The sequence below is a fragment of the Carlito syrichta genome, unplaced genomic scaffold, assembly GCF_000164805.1.
Source record: "Carlito syrichta isolate Samal-C Ts95f unplaced genomic scaffold, Tarsius_syrichta-2.0.1 Scaffold120490, whole genome shotgun sequence".
NCBI lineage: Eukaryota > Metazoa > Chordata > Mammalia > Primates > Tarsiidae > Carlito > Carlito syrichta.
The window spans coordinates 322,527-330,005 of record NW_007064586.1 but is presented as its reverse complement, the minus strand read 5'-3'; positions in this window follow the sequence as shown (position 1 = coordinate 330,005).

Sequence of the window (7,479 nt, the reverse complement as noted above, 5' to 3'; positions counted from 1 at the left end):
CCAACTCAAAAAAAAAAAAAAAAAAAAAATATATATATATATCATTTATACATACTATATATTCTAATTATGTATACCTATATATGTAAATATTATGTATAAAGAATAATTAAACTGTGATAGGAGAGGAACTCTAATGACGTAAAGAGGAAGATGCCCAAGGAAGGAAAACTTGGTAGGGCCGTCACCACCAAGGCTGGGATCAGACTTCAAGGCAGCCCATCGGGCGGCGGCAGAGTTCGCGGGTTTGCCAGACCAGAGCTGGCTCACAGTTACCAGGTAAGACCCAGCCCTCCAGGCCGCAAACGAGCTGAGGCTGGTGGGCAGGTGTGCAGGGAGCATGGGGACCCCACCCACCCAGAAACTACCCTCTGGGGCCCAGGGGCTCCCAGCCTGTCGGGCAGATGCACCAATGCCCAGTGTCCCCCCAGCCCATGGAGGAACACGGGGTCACCCTCTGGGGAGCTGAGGGTGCTGAGCAGGCGCACAGGACGTCGGGCACAGCTGTGGGTACACGGTGTCCAAGTCCAGCAGTGAAAAACCGTCCAGGGCACAGGTGAGCCGAGGCCCGGGCGCAGGCGCGCAGAGTTGGGGCTGCTCTGGGTTCAAGGTCTGCATGCAGTACGGGCATGGCGGACAAGAGGGCTCGGCCAGGCCAGCCCCAGGCCTAGCCCAGCTCTGGAGGCGGCCCAGGGAGTGCCGGCTTTGGGCACGCGGCGGGGCGGAGCGCCTCCACACGACCCCTTGCACACGCACCGCGCACACTCGCGGCTGATGGAGCAGCTGCCGGAAAAGCCGATGGCGCCGCTGGATCCGGGAAGCCAAGCCCCTGCCTTCCTGCGTGCCCCTCCGGCGCCCTCTGCTGACAAGGCTCGGCACTGCGCTCGCTGCCGGGGAGAACCTTGCAAAGTCAAGTTCATGAGCGCGAGGCAAGGCTGCTCTAGGCTGCGACACTTCCTTACGCACCCTTTACACAGGTCTGAGCGCCCCTCTTTGCTATATTCCTACCAGTGACAGATCTCTATCCTTTTTAAAAGGAATTAAGGCCGGGTGCGGGGGCCCAAGCCTGTCATCCCAGCACTTTGGGAGGCCGAGGCGAGTGGATTGCCTGAATCTAGGGGTTCGAGACCAGTGCAGGCAACTTGGTGAGACCGTGTTTCTACGATAAATCAAAAAACTAGCCGGGTGTGGTGGCACGCACCTGTAGTTCCAGCTACTTGGGAAGCTGAGGCAGAAGGATTGTTGGAGCCCAGCAGGTCGAAGCTGCAGTGGTCAGGAGCGTGCCACTGCACTCCAGTCTGGGCAACAGAGTGAGACTCCAACTCAAGGAAAAAAAACAAAACTAAATTGTAAAGTTTTGTGTGTGTTTGAGTCAGAATCTCACTTTGAGACCCAGGCTGGATGGAGGGTATGGGCAGGTTGGCAGCTCACTGCAGCCTCAAACTCCTGGGTAGCTAAGGCTACAGGCTCATGCCACCATGCCCAACTAATTTTTTATTTTTTTGGTAGAGACAAGGTCTCATTTTGTGGCCCAGGCTGGTCTTGAACTCCTGGGCTCAAGTTGTCCTCCTGCCTCAGCCTCCCAAAGTGTTGGGATTACAGGTGTGAGCCACTGCACCCAGTCTTAAATTGTAAAATTGATCTCCAACAACTTCTACATTAAAAAAAAGGGAAGAAAAAAAGACAATGATTAGTATAGACAAATAAAAACATGCAAAGAACAGCCAGGCGTGGTGTCTCATGCCTGTAATCTGAGCACTTTGGAAGGCCAAGGCGAGAGATTGCCTGAGCCCAGAGTTTGAGACCAGCCAGGGCAACTTGGCAAGACCTTGTTTCTACAGTAAATTAAAAAGTTAGCCAGGCATGGTAGCCCATGACTCTAGTCCCTGCTACTCAGAAGGCTGAGGTGGGAGGATTGCCTGAACCCAGCAGGTGGAGGCTTCTGTGAGCTGTGAGCATGCCACTACCTGGGCGACAAAGTAAGGCCCCAACTCAAAAAAAAAAAAAAAAAAGGAAGCAAAGAATAGCATGCATAGCTACTGCAGTCTTCATATTTGGAATTGATCATTTCTGTAACTAGTCACAAGGTCATAGCTGATATCCATAGCTTCCTTAGAAAAACCAAAAAGCTGCCTGGTGTGGTGGCTCAAGCCTGTAATTCCATCAGCTTGGGTGGCCAATGTGAGAAGATTGCCTGAGCCCAGGGGTTCGAGACCAGCCTGGGCAACTTGATGAGACCTCATCTCTACAATAAGTCAAAAATTAGCTGGGCATGTGACACACACCTGTAATTCCAGCTACTTGAAAGGTTGAGGTAGAAGGATTGCTTGAGTCCAGCAGGTCAAGGCTGCGGTGGCCATGAGAGTGCCACTGCACTCCAGCCTGGGTGACAGAGTGAGACTCCAGCTCAAAAAAGAAAAGAAAAATCAAAAAACTATTCCCTGGAACCAGAAAGACTGCCTCTGTTTCTGCAATATCCCTCCAGTGCCTCCTGCTGGCCAATTTTAACACTGCGCCCACCACAAGCGATTAAACGCTTATCATGGAACAGGTACTGCTGGGCCAGTATGGAGCTGAGAGGCAATATATTGATATTGCTGTACTAGAAAACCACTAAATACTTAGAAATTAACCAATACACTTTAAAATAATCTATGGGTCAAAGAAAAAATCATGGCTGGGTGCAGTAGCTCACACCTGGAATCTCAGCACTTTGGGAGGCTGAGGTGAGAGGATTGCCTGAGCCCAGGGGTTCAAGAGCAGCCTGGGCAACTTGGCAAGCCTTTTCTCTACAATAAATCAAAAGCCTAGCTGAGTGTGGTGGCAGGCACATGTGGTTCCAGCTACTTGGAAGGCTGAGGTGGAAGGATCGCCTAGGCCCATTAGGTCAAGGCTGTGGTAGCCGTGAACAGCGTGCCACTGCATTCCAGCCTGAGCAACAGAGTGAGGGTCCAAAAAAAGAAAAGAAGAGGAAATCATAAGGGAAACTGTGAAACACTGAACTGAATGATAATGAATATTCAACATATATAAAAGTGTCTATGATGAGTCAGGCATGGTGGCTCACACCTGTAATCCCAGTTACTTCAAAGGTGGAGGTGGGAGGATTATGTGAGCCCAGAAGTTCCAGACAAACCTGGGCAACATAGTGAGATCCTATCTCTTTAAAAATGGCAAAAATTAGGCAGGCGTGGTAGTTAGTACCTGTAGTCCTAGCTACTTGGCAGGCTTAGGTGGGAGGATCACCTGAGCCCAGGAGTTCCAGGCTGCAGTGAACTATGATCACACCACTGTGCTCCAGCCTGGATGAGAGCAAGACTGCATCTCAAAAAATAAAATAAAATATCTGTGGTGACATTTTGTTTGTTTGTTTTTTGTAGAGATGGGTCTTGCTATGTTGCCTAGGCTGATCTTGAACTTCTGGGCTCCAGCAATCCTCCTGCCTTGGCCTCCCACAGTTCTGGGATTACAGACACAAGCCACCTCGCCTGGCCTGTGATGCAGTTTTTGTTTCTGTGAATTGGAGTCTCACTCTGTAGCCCAGGATGGAATGCAGGGGCAGTAATCATGGCTCACTGCAGCATTGACCTTCTAGGTTCAGGTGATCCTTCCACCTCAGCCTCCTGAATAGCTCTGGGACTACAGGCATATGTCACCACACCTGGCTAATGTTTTATTTTTGTAGAGATGAGGTCTCACTGTGTTACCCAGACTGGTCTAGAACTCCTGGATTCAAGCAACCCCCTCGCCTCAGCCTCCCAAAATTTAAGACCAGCCTAGGCAACATAGCAAGACCTCATCTCTACAAAAAATTGAAAAATTAGTCTGCCATGGTGGCATGCACCTGTAGTCCCAGCTACTCAGGAGGCTGAGGCAGGAGGATTGCCTGAGCCTAGGAAGTCAAGGCTGCAGTGAGCCACTGCACTCCAGCCTGGGTGATAGAGTGAGACCTCAACTCAAAAAGAACAGCAGCAGCAAAAAAAGAGAAGACAAGAAATAAACAGAAAATTGACAAGTAATATAGAAAATATACGAAACTAAAATTATTATTTGAAAAGTTAATTGATAAATATTTAGCTAAGCTATCAAGAAGAAGAGACAACACAAATTACTAATATTAAGAATGAAAGTGGGGATATTCCTACAGATATATATGATATATATATATATATTCCTACATATATATTCCTACAGATATATCCTTCATATATATTCCTACAGATATATATATGAAGGATATATATTTGACATAAAGAGGGTGCCAAAAATATATATACACATTTTAAGAAAGAAAAAACGATATTAGTAATACTCAACATAAACCAATAACAAAAGATGAACACAAATCATGTTTGACTTCTGCAACTACAAGAGGTGCTCAAAGTGGTTACCATCAGCGTTCAGACACTTCTGATTACAATGAACTAAAGGTAGTACACAGATAATATCGCTTAAAATGTGCATACATTTTTTGGTACCCCCAGTATATTGGAAGGCCATAAGGGTTCTCATGGACAACTTGATCCCAAGAAATTTGACAAGTTATACAAAATAAATAAATTTATGAAAAGGCACAAATCACAAACACAGACTCCCCCAAAAGAGAAATTGAACTCAGAATTAAAAGTCTCCCCACAAGGAAACCTTCAAGTACAGATGACTTCATTGATGAATTTTATCAAACATTTTTTTTTTTTTAGTTGGAATCTCACTCTGTCACCCAGACTGGAGTGCAGTGGCATGCTCCCAACCACCGCAACCTCGACCTGCTGGGCTCCGGCGATCCTTCCGCCTGAGCCTTCCAAGTAGCCGGAACTACAGGCGTGCGCCACCATGCCGGGCTAATTTTTGATTTATTGTAGAGATGAGGTCTCGCCAAGTTGCCCGGGTAGGTCTTGAACCAGTGGGCTCAGGCAATTCACACACCTCAGCCTCCCAAAATGCTGGGATTACAGGCTGAGCCACTGAGCCTGGCCTCAAACATTTAAAGAAGAAATAATATCAATCCTACACAGACTTTTGGAAAACAGATAAGGCACATTTCTTATTCAAACCATTTTATGATACTCTGATACCAAAATAGACAAATATATCATAGAGAAAGAAAATTATAGGCTAATATCCCTCATGAACACATAGATACAAAAATTCTTTTTTTTTTGCGTCGGAGTCTCACTGTGTCACCTGGGCTGGAGTGTAGTGGCACGCTCATAGCTGCTGTAGCCTCTGCCTGCGGGGCTCAGGTGATCCTTCCGCCTCAGCCTTCCAAGTAGCTGGAACTACAGGCGTGTGCCACCACACCCAGCTACCTTTTTTTGATTTATTGTAGGGACGAGTTCTCCCCAAGTTGCCCAGGCTGGTCTTGAACCCCTGGACTCAGGCAATCCTCTTGCCTCGGCCTCCCAAAGTGCTGATATTACAGGCATGAGCCACAGCACTTGGCCACACAAATTCTTAAAATTTTAGCAAATTGAGTCTAGAAATATAAGAAAAGAATAATACATCGTGATCAGGTAGGGTTTATCGCAGGAATATAAAATTGATTTAACATCTAAAAGTTAATGTGTGAAGTTCACCAAATCAATAGAATAAAGGAGAAAAAACATTTAATCATTAAATAGCTATAGCTCTAACAACATTCAGCATCCATTCATGATAAAAATTATTTGCAAACTATGAATACAGGGGAACTCCCTCTACCTGACAAATACGAAATACCTTTCTTTTTTTTGAGTCGGAGTCTCACTCTGTCACCCAGGTTGGAGCGCAGTGGCACACTCATGGCCACCCCAGCGTCAACCTGCTGGGCTCCAGCAATTCTTCCACCTCAGCTTTCCAAGTAGTGGGAACTATAGGCATGCGCTACTACGCCCGGCTAATTTTTTTGTGCAGAGGTCCAGCCTCTGGAGAGCAGGGCCTGAAGTGGGGGGAGGGAATGAGAAAAGAAAGAAAAAGAACAGCCGGATTGGGAGGACTCTCTCCTGAATAGGTGAGAGCGATTTTATTCTCACAGCCTGCCCCTTATATAGGGCCAAACTACATAAACAGAAAATATCTTAATGTTAGCAACAGCAGGACATAGGTTAATGTTTGCAATTTTCTCAGCAAGATTAATATAGCACTAATGTGCACGTTATTAATAATTTAAAGTAAAAACACTAACATTTGCATTTTCTAAAAACTCTAATAAGTAAAGTTATGATCAAGGCAGGCCACATCTGGACTACACAGACTAGAGGTCACACTGATTTCTAGTAAATCAACACTCTCGGGTGCAAACATCAAAGAAGGAAGTGCTGGTCAAGCTCTTGTTGGAGCTAGACCAGGAACACAAGGACCTTGTCAAGCTTGTGTTTTTAGAACATAAGGACCTTGTCAGCTTATGTCCTTGTCTCCTTCATTTTTGATTTACTGTAGAGATGAGATCTCGCCAAGTTGCCCAGGTGGCTCTCAAACCTGTGGGCTCAGGCAATCCACTCGCCTGGGCCTCCCATAGTGCTGGGATTACAGGCTGAGCCACCGAGCCCGACTTATTTATTTTTGAGTTGGAGTCTCATTCTGTCACCCAGGCTGGAGGGCAGTGGCACGCTCCCGGCCACCGCAGCCTCGACCTGCTGGGCTCAGGCAATCCTTCTGCTGAGTGTTCAGTTTTTGACCAAAAAAATGGCATGACCCCTGTGCTCCACCCTACCTATTCCGATCTCGCCCTGAGGAACTTTTTTTGGTTCCACCCCCCATGAAAAAAGTCCTTGGGGCAGAGGGAAAAAAAAAAGAAGAAAGTCCTCAACGGGAAATGTTTTGCCAATGTGAATGGGCTGAAACAAAAAACGACAGAAGAACTAAAGGGTTTTGACAAGTTCAAAAACTGTTTTGAGCAGTGGCAAAAATGATAGGTGTACTGCATCAAACGGAGAGTACTTTGAAGGTGACTGAAATTTAAACATGTAAGAATAAATGCATAATTTTTTATAAATCAATTCTGAGTTTTTTGGGTCCCCACCTTGTATGTGAAACATCTACCAGGGTAGCTCATTAAAGACTCAGTGTCCAAGGTTTTTATTGGGAGCTGATCACAAAGACACCCTCTACCAAGCATGTATCAAAATTCCAGATTCCCAGAAGGAAAACAGGTGTTCGACATAGGCCACATTGCTTGTACACACAGTTTAGGCAATGTGGAATAATGGGAACCCTTCCAAAATCCCAGTTCCCAGACATTAGCCAAGGTCCAGCCTGGCAAGTAGGCTTTTCTAAGGATAATAGTCTCAGGCCTGCTATGTTAACTTTTTTCTGCACAGTATCATAACTAGAAGGGTTTTTTCTTTTTTTTTTTCCCAGGAAGACAAAGTTGGTTATACCCTTGAAAATCGTAGCCGGGCTTGGTGGCTCAGACTGTAATCCCGCGCCTTTGAGAGGCCAAGGTGAGTGGATTGCCTGAGCCGGCGGGTTCGCGACCCGCCTGGGCAGGTGAGACCTCAT